Source organism: Camellia sinensis, chromosome 5, assembly GCF_055761805.1.
Source record: "Camellia sinensis isolate YWXY chromosome 5, ASM5576180v1, whole genome shotgun sequence".
Taxonomy (NCBI): Eukaryota; Viridiplantae; Streptophyta; class Magnoliopsida; order Ericales; family Theaceae; genus Camellia; species Camellia sinensis.
In genome coordinates this window covers 62,580,083-62,592,978 of record NC_138965.1, presented here as the reverse complement: position 1 = coordinate 62,592,978, position 12,896 = coordinate 62,580,083, and the positions used below count along the sequence as shown (strand labels likewise).

The 12,896-nt window shown below is 38.0% G+C and overlaps 1 long non-coding RNA gene across 4 annotated transcripts; it reads left to right on the top strand.

Annotated features, from left to right (window-relative positions):
- Positions 1 to 6,262: 6,262 nt before the first annotated feature.
- On the top strand, positions 6,263 to 12,518 carry LOC114323671 (uncharacterized). 4 transcript variants are annotated; one of them, XR_014329557.1, is made up of 6 exons: positions 6,263 to 6,564; positions 7,455 to 7,779; positions 8,738 to 8,844; positions 10,236 to 10,347; positions 11,888 to 11,942; positions 12,048 to 12,518. It is a non-coding gene; the product is annotated as an uncharacterized LOC114323671 (long non-coding RNA). The 4 variants fall into 4 exon arrangements; XR_003651297.2 differs by lacking the exon at positions 6,263 to 6,564 and adding an exon at positions 6,583 to 7,270 and having other exon boundaries at positions 8,742 to 8,844; XR_014329556.1 differs by lacking the exon at positions 6,263 to 6,564 and adding an exon at positions 6,586 to 7,270.
- The last annotated feature ends 378 nt before the right edge of the window (positions 12,519 to 12,896 follow it).

Genomic DNA, 12,896 nt, shown 5'->3' with positions numbered 1-12,896 from the left:
CCCAAAGGTATCCAGGGCTCCCAAGTGATCTGCGAATAACAAGTGCACAAACTGATTAGATGTCATAAATATGCAAGATGAACCAAAGCACCGCCGAAGAACTAAGAGTTCTAGATTACCTCGATCACCCGCACAGTATCAAAGAACTTCTGAAAGAAGGGCAGAGTCTCCCCGGTCCTTGGCTGGCAGCGACCCTCGAATCTGCGATAGTAGGGGATCTCAAGAGGTGCCTCCACCTCGAGCTCTGGGGCCAACGTCGGGAAGTATGCATAAACCCATAACTGTGAAAAATAGAACAATGACCATCAGAATACAGAATGTATACAAAATGCAGAGTGCTGAATGCATAATATGAATACAGAATGTACGAAAAATACAGAATGCTGAGTGCAGAATGTAGAGTATAGAATGAAAAGTGTGTCATGTGTGCAGTGTACGGATAATGAAAAGCAAGAGTGTAAATCAAGAGGACATAAAGTACCTCCCAGGCTCTCCAGTAGCCACCGACTATGTTCCCCCGTCCGTGAGAGGTCACACTCATATAACAGTAAAAGGTAGCGAGGCTGGCACCGCCCCAATCATACTGGCTGACCTAGGATAGGTCTACTAAAGCACTGAGCAAATGAAGTCCAACTGTGTTCCCCCTGTCGGAGAACAAAGTGGTTCCAAGGAGGAACATCAAAAACCCCCGGGCATACTGCTCTATCTCCTCGACAGTCTCGGGCGAAGTCCCCCTGTACTGCACGGGAAACTAGGTGTACCTGACTCTATCCGATGATCTATCGGTTGGCGGGCAGACTCCCAGTAGATAAATCCAAGCTGCCTCCCACTCACCCATATCTGTATTATAGGGGACTGGTCAGCCGGCTACGTCAAGGCCAGTCAGCATGGCGAAGTCAAACGGGGTCGTCGTCATGTCCCCAGTAGCTGAAAAGTGGAACGGGTTGGTGGTGTCCCACCACTTCTCCATGAGTGCCCCCAGAAGGGTCCTACTCGCCGGGTAACGTGATAGCCCCGCGTAGAAAGGTCCAAATCCCGCCTCGTCCACGATATGGCGAACGGTATCTGGGAGCTCCGCATACCACTCCTTGGCAAGGATCGACCCAAAGCCCCGTGTGGAACGGGAAGATACTTGCATTCAGAATGAACAGATGTATTCAGTTTAAAATGAAATATATGAGCTGCGTGCAAATGAAGTAGATTGAACTGTGTGTTCAGAAATGAAGTAGATGAACTGTGTGTTCAGAAATAAAGTAAACATATGGACTACGTGTTCAGTATGAGCTGTGTACAAATCAAATCAGACACTGTATTATAGACTGCGTATTCAGTATGAGCTGTGTGCAAATCAAATCAGATACTATGTTGTGGACTGCGTGTTCAGTATGAGTTGTGTGCAAACTAAATCAGACAGTGTGTTGTGGACTGTGTGTTCTGTATAAGCTGTGCGCTAGAGGAATGAGTTGCTTGCCCGAAGAATGTGTTATGTGCCAGAAAATGAGCTGTGTGCCAGAAAATAAGCTGTGTGCTAGAGAAATGAGCTGCGTGCCCGAAGAATGTGCTGTGTGCCAGAAAATGAGCTGTGTGCCAGAAGAATGAGCTGTGTGCTAAAAGAATGAACTGTGTGCCCGAAAAATGAGCTGTGTGCCCGAAAATGAGCTACGTGCCCGAAGAATGAGCTGTGTGCCCGAAAAATAAGCTGTGTGCTAGAGAAATGAGTTGCGTGCCCGAAGAATGTGCTGTGTGCCAGAAAATGAGCTGTGTGCCAGAAGAACGAGCTGTGTGCCCAAAAAATAAGCTGTGTGCCCGGAAAAGAGCTGTGCGCCTGAAAATGCGCTATGCGCCTGAAAATGAGCTGTGTGCCCGGAAAAGAGCTGCGTGCAAATGAAATGTGTGAGCTGTGTGTTCAAACAGAAAAGTGAGCTGTGTGCCTGAAAATCTACTGTGTGCCTGAAAACGAGCTGTGTGCCCGAGAATGAGCTGTGTGCCTGAAAATTTGCTGGGTGCCTGAAAATGAGCTGCGTGCCCAAAGATTGAGCTGTGTGCCCAAAAATGTGCTGTGTGCCCGAGATAAACTATGTAGTCAGGATGAACCGTGTGTTCAGAGTGAGCTGTATGCCAAATTAACAGAATATTGTGCTGTGAGCGGTGTGCCATGTCAGCATCATATCCTAAGTAAGTTGCGTGCCAAATCATTATTGTGCTATTCATAAGCCGTGTGCTAGAATAAGCAGAAGTACTGTGCATATGAATGTGTTCGAAACAAGCGGCTAAAATACATTGCGAAGGCATGAAATGCGCAGGAAATACAGAATACATTGCAGAAAATGTAAAAGAAAGTACGTACCTCTCGAGCCTGGTAGGATAAATGAGACGCTGGCTCCCGTAGCAGTAGGTCCACGGGTGCTCGCCGCTCGAAGTCAATGAAGTGATAAAAGGTGCTAGGAGGTAAGACATGCTCTGGAGGGTTGTACCTCTCGGGGTTGAAAGGCCGAATCCTCGGAGGCAGTGACATGATGTCTGGCTCACCCCCAGCATGTGGAGAACCTCCCCCGTGATGGAAATGATCCGCCATTCAAAGAAATCTGCAAAAATGAGCAAAATGAGCCAAAATTGCAAAAAGTCAACAAAAGTCAACTCTCGGGAAAGAAAAAAGTCAACACCTGAGAAAATATGCCAAACTTCGAGACAAACATACCTCAAGTGGTGAAAATGGAGAAAGAAGCTCCGAAATCAAATTTTAATTGGTTCAAAGTGAAGAGAACTGAAAGTTTTCACGAAACAACTTCGCGTGAGGCGTTGGAAAACGCGTATAAAGCGTAGATCTGAGGGAGAAAATGGTCTAGGAAGGAAGGGCGGCTGATTTTGGACTAAGGGGTGTGAGCAAAAGTGATTGGGATGTGTGTATTTAAAGAACTGAGCATAAAAGGACCAAGCTGCCCCGAGTTTAGTAAACTGGTCGGCCAACCAGTTTTTCTGGCTGGCCGACCACCCTGTGAGCAAAATCTGGTCGGCCACTAGCCTAGGTGGTCGACCATCCTCCTGGGTGGTCTCCCAGGTCCCTTTGTTCTCCCTGTGAATTTTGGTGATGATTGGAGTCCCCGGCTCTCGAGAAAGTACAAGAAAAGTGCACTCTTCGGCGCGAAACGCCTCCGCGGGAACTTGAAATCAAGTCTTCGATGCGGGGCTCGCCGTTACTCACCAAGAGCAAGGTGTATCCTTTTTGAGTACGTTGCGACCCCTCCAAGAGGTAAATCGGAGGTCGCGTTTGAGTTGCTCTCTTCGAGGCTTGCATTTCTTTACTCAGCGTTTTGTTTCAAACATGCTTTGAAGTTGCACTTGTCCTGCATTGTTATGCACACTATTTGCATCGTTGTACACGTTTCACTGGTATGACCATGCATCCATACTTAACTTGCGTCATCACGCACGTTTCGCTTGCATTGCTATGCACTTTTCCATCACCGTCGTACGTATCCACGTTCGATACAACGTTGAACATGTGTTGCTAACTATATTACACCTGTTAAGTTTCTCTCTTTTGCAGGCACGATATTGTATGTACAGTTCATTCGAGACTGGTGCGACCAGACGATATTGTATGTACGGTTCATTTGAAGCTGGTGCGACCAGACGAACCGGACGGTATTGTATTCTCCGTGTGAGACGTAGCGAGAATTGCATAATTCTCTTACATTCCTACTGCATGAAATGTAGTTTGATTTACATTCTTGCTTAAAATTGTTGCATTTATTGCATATATTTGCTTCATTACAACTTTCTTTGCATGATCATAAGTTATGTTCGGCTTCTTGAATTGTCACTTGCATTTTGCCCCTGCCTGCGAGCACATTTCTTTGTTATCTTGCCTGTTTGCCTAAGTCTTCAGCCTTGTCAAAAATGGGTCGTCTCTAGGCTTTGACATTCACTCCCGTCACGTATGACTTTCGAGTTCTGTCAAAGAGGGGCAGCTGTAGACACCCCATTTTTGACCGACCTTAAGACTCAGACGTCATCGATTGAGCGCTCGGTGATTGCGCATGTTGTGTTCGTTTCGAGGTTTCGGAGTTCTTGGCTAAGAGCCTCACCTCCGGACCTCGGGACTCTTTGTACTTTGACTCGATCTACGAACTAAGTCTTGTTTTCTCTTCCCGGAGGGAGGGAGAGGTCTTGTAGACCATCTCTCAGTGGTCGTAGACTACTTTTCGTGGTCGTAGGCCACTGTTCCTGTTTGGAGACTTGTTTCCAGTTTTCGGAGCCGTCGGCCGCGCGCCTCGGCTCGGGACCGCTTAACATTCTTCGTTTGGCATGGTTTTTGGAACACACCTTATTTCCTCTGTCTAGAGGGACACGGTGGTCCGGGAGACCACTTTTGTGGCCGTACGCCACTTTTGGTGCTCAACAGCCAGTTTTCGGGGCACCTGGCCCATTCAGATCAAACTGGCCTCTGGCCCATTCATTTATTCGTATCAAACTGGTCTTTGGCCCATTCATTTATTCATGTCGAAACGGCCACTGGCCCATTCATTCATTCGTGCCAAAACGGCCTTTGGCCCATTCATTCATTCGTGTCAAAACAGCCTTTGGCCCATTCATTCATGTCAAAACGGCCTTTAGCCCATTCATTCATGTCAAAACGGCCTCTGGCCCATTCATTTATTCTTGTCAAAACGGCCTCTAGCCCATTCACTCTATCATTCAGATCAAATTGGCTTCTGGTCCATTCATTTATTCATAGCAACATTGTCCACCAATCAAATCAACGAACTTATAAAACTTACATAGAAGTAAGTAATTTGGACAACAACATATTTCAGATATCTTTGTTAAGATGTTACTCACAGTGATCGGTTGGTTGGTTTGCCCTGGAGCTCGACCCTACACATTCCATGAACACAAAAGGGTCACAAACAATTCAATCCATTCTAAATTCACATTTTCCTCTTTCGGCTTCATTCTTATCTTCTTATCTCATTTACAATGTTTAACGCATGCCTAAGAGTACTTAGAGGTGAAAGGGAACGAAAAACGAAACATAGAACGCACTTTCAAAATTTTCAGAAACAGGGTCCCCGCTCGAGCGTGGATTTCTCCGCTCGAGCGGACCCAAAAGGTCTGCAAAAGTTCTGGTTACATCAATTCGACGCTCGAGCGCGAACTCGGACGCTTGAGCGGAAGGTCATCCCACATAGCTCCACGCTCGAGCGTGAACTCCCCCGCTCGAGCGGACGCCATGTCTGCAAAAAGTTCTGGGAGCACGTATTCCTCGCTTGAGCAGCGATTCCCATGCTCGAGCGGACATCATAAATTCTGGAAAATCCAGAATTGTTCTTGAGCTCAATTTCGACCTTCCAAGGTTCAAAACCCATAAATTTGGTTCCAAAGCATGCAAACACATTATATAACATGAATATATAAGCAAGGTGGGGTCAATTGCTCAAAATCATGGCCCAATTCTTCCAAATTAATCAACATTTCTTGGTAAACTCAAGGTTCATACATTCAAACTTTACATAGGCTTCATATCTTACATAAATCAACATGCATGTCCATTTTTGACTTCATTTCCATTTCAAATAGCACCAATGATGCTCATAAACATGAAAGTTAACAAAACCATGCTTGTATGTATGCTACAATGCTCAATTCTTCGCAATTCACATATTACATGCTAGATTATGCAATTTCATAGCAATTCTCTGCATGCATGCACACATGGACCTCAAATTCATCAAATACAACACAATTCCATTTCTTGGTCACCAACCAACTTGAATTCACAAAATCACAACATTAAACTCATGAATTAAAGGTTGATTACTCACCTAGGAGCTTTAATCTTCCAAACTTATGCTTAATTCTTGAGTTACACTCCAAAATCTTCAAGCTTCTTGAGAAATCTTCAATCTCCTACACTCTCTCTCTCTAATTCGGTTCTCTCACTCTCTAAGGAGCCTAAAATCAGTTAAATGAAATAAAAGAGAGATATTGAGTGTATAGTGCCCTTAAGGCAAGTCCCACTAATAAAAAATATCAATATTAAATAATTTGGCACTTAATTAATCGTTCTGAATCTAATTATTCTTATCTGAATCAATTTCCAATTAAATTTCACCGTAAGCTCTAAAAATTACGCTAATCACAATAGCGTAGTCAATTTCGGGTTTCATGGCCGATAAGGCCTTCAATTTAATTCCCAAAGCAGATATTCCTACGGTGAACAGATAGAAATTCAAAACCACATATTTTCACATAAATGGTACACATAAACATATCAAACACATAATCATATTCATAATAAGGACCAATTAGCATAGTACGGAACAGCGTTATCACAGTCTTGGTGTAATTAACTCTTTCATAAATGGCACAAAACCCATCGGAGCATTACTGCTTGAACATTGAATCTCTTGCAAGGTCAAAACTTGGTATGAGTATGCTTAAGATGAATTCATCCTGTTGTAGGATAGAAATGGATAGTATTCGACAAGAAAAGGTGCAAAGATTTGAGGAATTTGTAGATCATCGCTTAAAACCAGACCTTGTTCGTGCTATTGCTGAAAGGTACATTTTCCAAATTTTCTATTTTTTTGTTTATTACTGATCATCCACCCTCTATTGAACTGGCAAGGAGAGTCAGAGTATCTTCTTTTCCTGGTCTAGTTTTAGAACCCCTTTATACCATGATTCATGACACATGAAATTGCACCATTTGTCTTATTACCTTTCGATGAAAATAACCAATTATGCTCTTTGTGGTTTCTATTAGTAAAATTTTGTTGCTGCTATTTGAAATAATTATAGGTACATGTTGGCTAGTGTCGTCCTAAGTGGAAGCTCATTAGTTGGAATGATTTTGTTTTTTAGTTGTATGAATGGACTAGCTTTTTTATCTTGGGCTAGAAATCTAGCCCCTTGTCTTACTCTCTCACTTTGACCAGTTTCTTTATGAATGTTTTCTATAATAAATTTAGGTTTGGTTTTGCTTATGACTGGTAATCGCTGCTTCTTTAGAAGTGTCGATGGATTGTCAATTCGATTGAGAAGGGTATTAAAGATATACTTGCTTGTTTAGAAGTACCGATGGCCATCAATTGAGTAGGGTATCGAAGATGTACTTTGGATCGGCAGTTCGTGTTTTTATGTGTATGTATGGAGAATTGCTTCATGTCTTTTGAGATATTCTGAAAATCCAAGTGGCAGTAGTCCTTTAGCACAAGTTTAACATTTTGTTACAGGATATGTTTGGACTTTTAGATTTCTGCTCAAGGTTGGTTGATCCACTAGCTTTTTGTGGAAGTGGGATAAGTAATGAAGTAGTGATAGGATGTGTTGCCTGATCTAGAAAGGGGATAATTCTCTGTCACTTTGTTGAGTTGAGACTTGAGAAGTAGCTAAAGCATTTAGTTTTGAGTATTGCATGAATCCCCCTAACTTTTTTTTGTGTTTTGCAGGGACAAAGTCTTCGAAAAACAAAAAGTGTTATATCCTTCTTCTGCCCCCTTTTTATGTCATGTTTCTTGAAATGTATAGCTTTTTCTTTTGATTTAACTGAGTTGCTTGTATACTTCTGAAGTGATTGTCCTTTATTGTAGGCATTCCTAAACTTTGAAATTTCGCACCAACATTGACAATTTTTGTTTGTATCTGTTTTTTACTTAACTCTTGAACTTGTAGCTCAGATTTGAGAAAAAACATAAAAAATTTGGAGAAGAATATTGTAACCAGTCTCAGGACATTGGTCAATATCATTTCTGAAGTGTACATGCAAACTGATGTGTAAGTCTTTCATATCATCATTATCTTCTCTAATTATACTTGACGTGCATAATATTCTAGTGCTGCATGTGTGCTCATATTATGTATGTATCTTGTTGTGTTACATGAAAATTCTATATCTTGATGTGTTATATGAAAATTCTATAACCTCAAATTCTGTAGTTTGGTTCTTTTGTTGTTTGTTATTCAGTCAACTGCTACTTTTCCTTACTATTAATATGGGACTAACTTGCCACAATGATGGGTTATATACATTGTCTTACAGCAATAATTATGTTAGGTGAACCATTAACCTGTGGTCAATGGGCAACCATAATCCTAAGATTCCAATCTAATGATGGAAGTGCTTTACTTTCCATAAGTTGTTGCACCAAAAGTTTTATATTTCAGTTCTATTTTTTAAAATTTATTTCCATCTCACCATTTTTGAGAAATTCGTTTTGCTAAGAAACGTGAACATGGGCAAGTTCCGACATGACACTTTTTAAAAAAATATAGGACACGACTTGTATATGGTTTATATATTTATTATATATCGTACAGATGAATATTTTATTTAGTCAAAGTTAATAAAAATATGCAATATAACATGAATTTCTAGAGTTTTAAGGATGATTGATTAATATTTGTAAGTCTACTTGTTTTTCATTTAGCATTAAATTTTTTTTCCAAACGTGTTTTATGTGGGTCTAAAATGACAGACATGTGTGTCCCATAAGTGTTAAAAGCTTGTCCAAGTTCTATATTTTTTAAAAATATATGGGCATGTCTAGAAGTGTCAAATGAATATCGATATCCAACACTTGTCAGGCATAGACATGTCAAGCCACCTTGGTAGAAGTGTCTGTGCTTCATAGACTATTAGTAATTGTAAAAGCATCTATACTTTAACTTAATGTCAATTTTATTTAATTAATTAATTATTTATTTTTTGCGAGGTTGCCTTCATATCTATAAGCCAGATACAAGGCGTATATTTGTAGATATTGGACTTGGATTTCATGTGGAGTTCACCTGGTCTGAAGCTCTAAATTATATAACTGCAAGGGAAGAAAAGCTAGCCAGGTAATTTTCCACATGGCCATATTTTTATGCTTTTTACCAATTGATCGAAATTGCTTGTTGAAAGTTTTTTTATATATATACATATATATTTTTATATTCCTTTTTTATTTTTAAGTATAATGACTGGGACCCAGAATGCATGGGTGAAGATATGGGTATCAACAAAATTGCATGCTGGAAAGGAATTAATTTATAGAACAATTTGAAGTTGTTTGAGATTATTTAGAGTACCATCTCATGGTCTTTAGGAGTAGTTCCTTATGGACAAGTTCCACTTTCTCATATATCAAGTCTCTGTAATCACTACAAAGAATAGCTTATTCTGTTGACTGAACAGCAGAGCTATTGAATGTGGAACTGAATGTGTCATTTCATTATAGTTTGAGAGTTCAAATCCATCTTTATTATACTTTTGTTCAATTATTATTTTTTTGTTCCCATTACTACAACTAGGAGATAATGTGATTGAATCCAGAACTTATAGATCCATCTGGCATCCCCTTTTTCTATCTCCAACCCACTCCCCATTAGGCTTTCCAATTTTAGTTATGAACATAATGGTTCCTCAAATTTGAGGGGTAAAGGTTTCTGATTTCACTTGGTTATTTGGTTTTGTCTCCCTTCCATAATTGAAATCTTAGAAGCACGGATATGGACACACAACATGAATACGTCGACACAATAATTTTAAAAAACTATGGGATATCACACGTTGGGAAAATGGACAAAATATATAGTTTTATACATGTATTATATGTTTAAAGATAATAAAAAAAAAATACAACATAATACTAATTCTCAACGTCTAAAGGAGGGGAGCTTAATATGTATAATTTTTCATAGCTTTTATTTCATCATTGGATTTCAAATTATTTTCTTTAAACTTATAATATGTTTCATTTGTGTCTAAGTGACAAACATGTGTCTCCCAATTGTGTTACACGTGTTGAGAAGTGTCTAACATGTTTCTGATAGGGACATTGTAATGTCTTAGAAGTTATGGCGCATGGGTACTTTAAAAATATTGTCTTATGAGTACCAGATACTTACCTAATATGGATACACGTACTAGTGCAACTACACATGTATGAGGTACACAAAATCTTAAGGTACGGCTTGGCTATGGAACCCGTATGATATGGGTACGACTCGGATATTACATGGGTTTGTTTTGAGTGCTTTGTGGCATAAATGTAATTTTAAAATGTAAAGGTACTGAAACAATTATATTGTGTCTATTTTTAGAAATTATAAACTATTTTTACAGTTATTAAAAATATAAAAAATACTTGAAACTCGTTTTTTGACTATTATAAAAAAAACTTCGATTATTTCTTGCATTTGAGTTTTTAAGTGTTATATACTACAAATAATAAAAATATTCTTTTTAGGGACTTTTAAATATCTCGATGGCTATTCTATCTCCAACTATCTCGAGTTGTTCTTTTTCCTCTGTGGCGCAACTTCCATGCCACGTGGCCCAGCCAACTATTTCCATTTAAGGTACAAACAACGATGTAAAGTAAAATGCCAATCTAGAATGTTGCCCTTCATGGATATTTCTTCATTATTATGTCAAGGATCAGTAAGACACTTGCCTAAAGAGGAAATGTCTTTATTCTTTCATTTTCTTCTTTTGTTTCTTTCTTTCTTTCTTTTTGGAATAGGATTCCCACTGGTGTAGAATCTGGACTGCTAGGTGCTGTTTGGACAGTGAAGTTCACCACAAGTTCCGTTTTAATGATCCGAATTATTTATTTTGTCGAACACTTCGTTTATTTCATTCACAAAAAAAATTAAGTCAATCCGATAACTATAACTTATTCAATTTATTTTGTTTGTCACTAAAAATATATAGGGCGAATTACACTAATAGTCCCTATAGTTTGGGGCTTGTGTCACTTTAATCCTTGACTTTTCAATTGTGACACATTTGACTTTGAATTTTGAATCTTATTCCAAATGAAGACAATTGAAAATACCATTGTTCAATTCCAATGGAAAAGTCGTCAATTTCATAAAATATAAACTAATTTAACAAAAATAAATGCCAAAAAAATATTTTTGAATTTTTAAAAATAATTTCTATCCACCAAAGATAAAATTATGTAAAATTGATAAATCTTTTAGACATTTATTTATTTATTTATTTTACCAAATTAATTTTTATTATGTGTTTGGATGATAATTATGTAATAAGTAGTTGTTGAGCTTTTAATGTATAATCGAAATATTTAATATATGAAATATTTTTAGTTTTGAATTTTTTTGATTTAATAGATTGGTTTAATAATGATATTAAAGTTGTCGCTATATTTGACTTTTAAAAAAATAGAAACTAATTTAATGAAAAAAAAAACAATAACTCATTACATGATCATTATCCAAATACATAATAAAAATTAATTTGGTTAAAAATAAATAAATGTCTAAAAAATTTATTAATTTTACATAATTTTATCTTTAGTAGGTAGAATAATTTTTAAAAATTAAAAAATATTTTTTTAACATTTATTTTTGTTAAATTAGTTTATATTTTATTAAATTAATGACTTTGTCTTTGAAATTGAGTAATGGTATATTCAATTGCCCTTATTTGGAACAAGATTCAAAATTCATGGTAAAATGTATTACAATTGAAAAGTCAAGGACTAAAGTGACACAAGGCCCAAGCTATAGGGACCGTTAGCGTAATTCATCCAAAAATATATGATTTATTTTTAAAAACACAATTGTTGTCTATTTTTTTGGTGAAAAATTGAACAAATTACAATTATCGAATTGACCTAATTTTTTGTGCGAATGAAATACACGAAGTGTCCAACAAAATGAACGGTTCGGATAATCGAAACAGGACCCGTGGTGAGCCCCCATGAACCTAAACAGCAAGCTTCAGTCTAAAATCTAGACTGGAGAGGACCCTCCTCATCCTTTTTATTATGTGTTTAACTACTTGGTTATTGTAAATGAGGTCCGGTTCTTTTGTTTGGTTCTTGGCATGATACACATGTAAATTGATTATCACTAGATACTGCTCTTTCAGGCAAATAGAGGAGTACACACGCCTAATCGCATCAATCAAAGCCTAGATTAAGATGGTATGTTAATTGTGATTTATATTTAATCTAGCTTATCTTCCCTTCCCCACCCCTTATCTATTTCAAAACATTTGAAAACGCACTTCATTTATTGGATCGATGTAGGTTTGTGAAGGGATACAGGAATTATTCCAACTTTCAGGAGGGGTCTTACTAAACGAGAGTTCTCGAATTTTGTATTACTCAGTTCCTACTGCTGCTTTGCTAGCATATCTACACAATGAAGATAGAGAGGAGAAAACAAGGGCGGACAAATGAGGTTTGTTATGGACCTGCATTTCTGTGGTGTTTCTATAAATAGAAGACTGTATTGCTATCACAGAGGTGTCAATATTGTGAAGTTGATGGACTATACTTTTGTGGAAGCAGACAAAAATTAATTCTAGTATGAAATGCATTTAAATTCAACAGTTGATGGCTTGTGTTCATTGGTGTTGACAATCTATTGCCATGTTTGATTCCCGAATAGAATCAGATGGGATAACTTATCTTGGGGGAACATTTTAGTCATTTAATTGTAAAAAAGTTATCTTGAGATAAGACGTTTCGCCTCCATCAGGCAAAATAATTCTACAATACGCCAGTCTTAGCTCAAGAGCATTACTTGAATTAGGTTGGATTGATCGATCTACATCAATAATTTACAATGTGAAAGCAATAAATAGCAGTATACACATGTTGAGCACACTTACCTCAATATATAGAGCTGTTGCTATATATAACCATCTCCAGCGGAGTGCTAAAGACACTGCCCCACACACACACACACACACACACATATATATATATAACAAACACATAAGCTTTTCACAATAGGGAGGCCAAACACGTCCTTACGAATCGCGTAAAATTAAATTTTAATTAAACGTTCTAGATGACTCTAAAAATTATGCTGATCTAAAATATGTCCTCTATTCCGGGTTCTGAAGCTTCTAAGGCCCTCAATTTACAGTA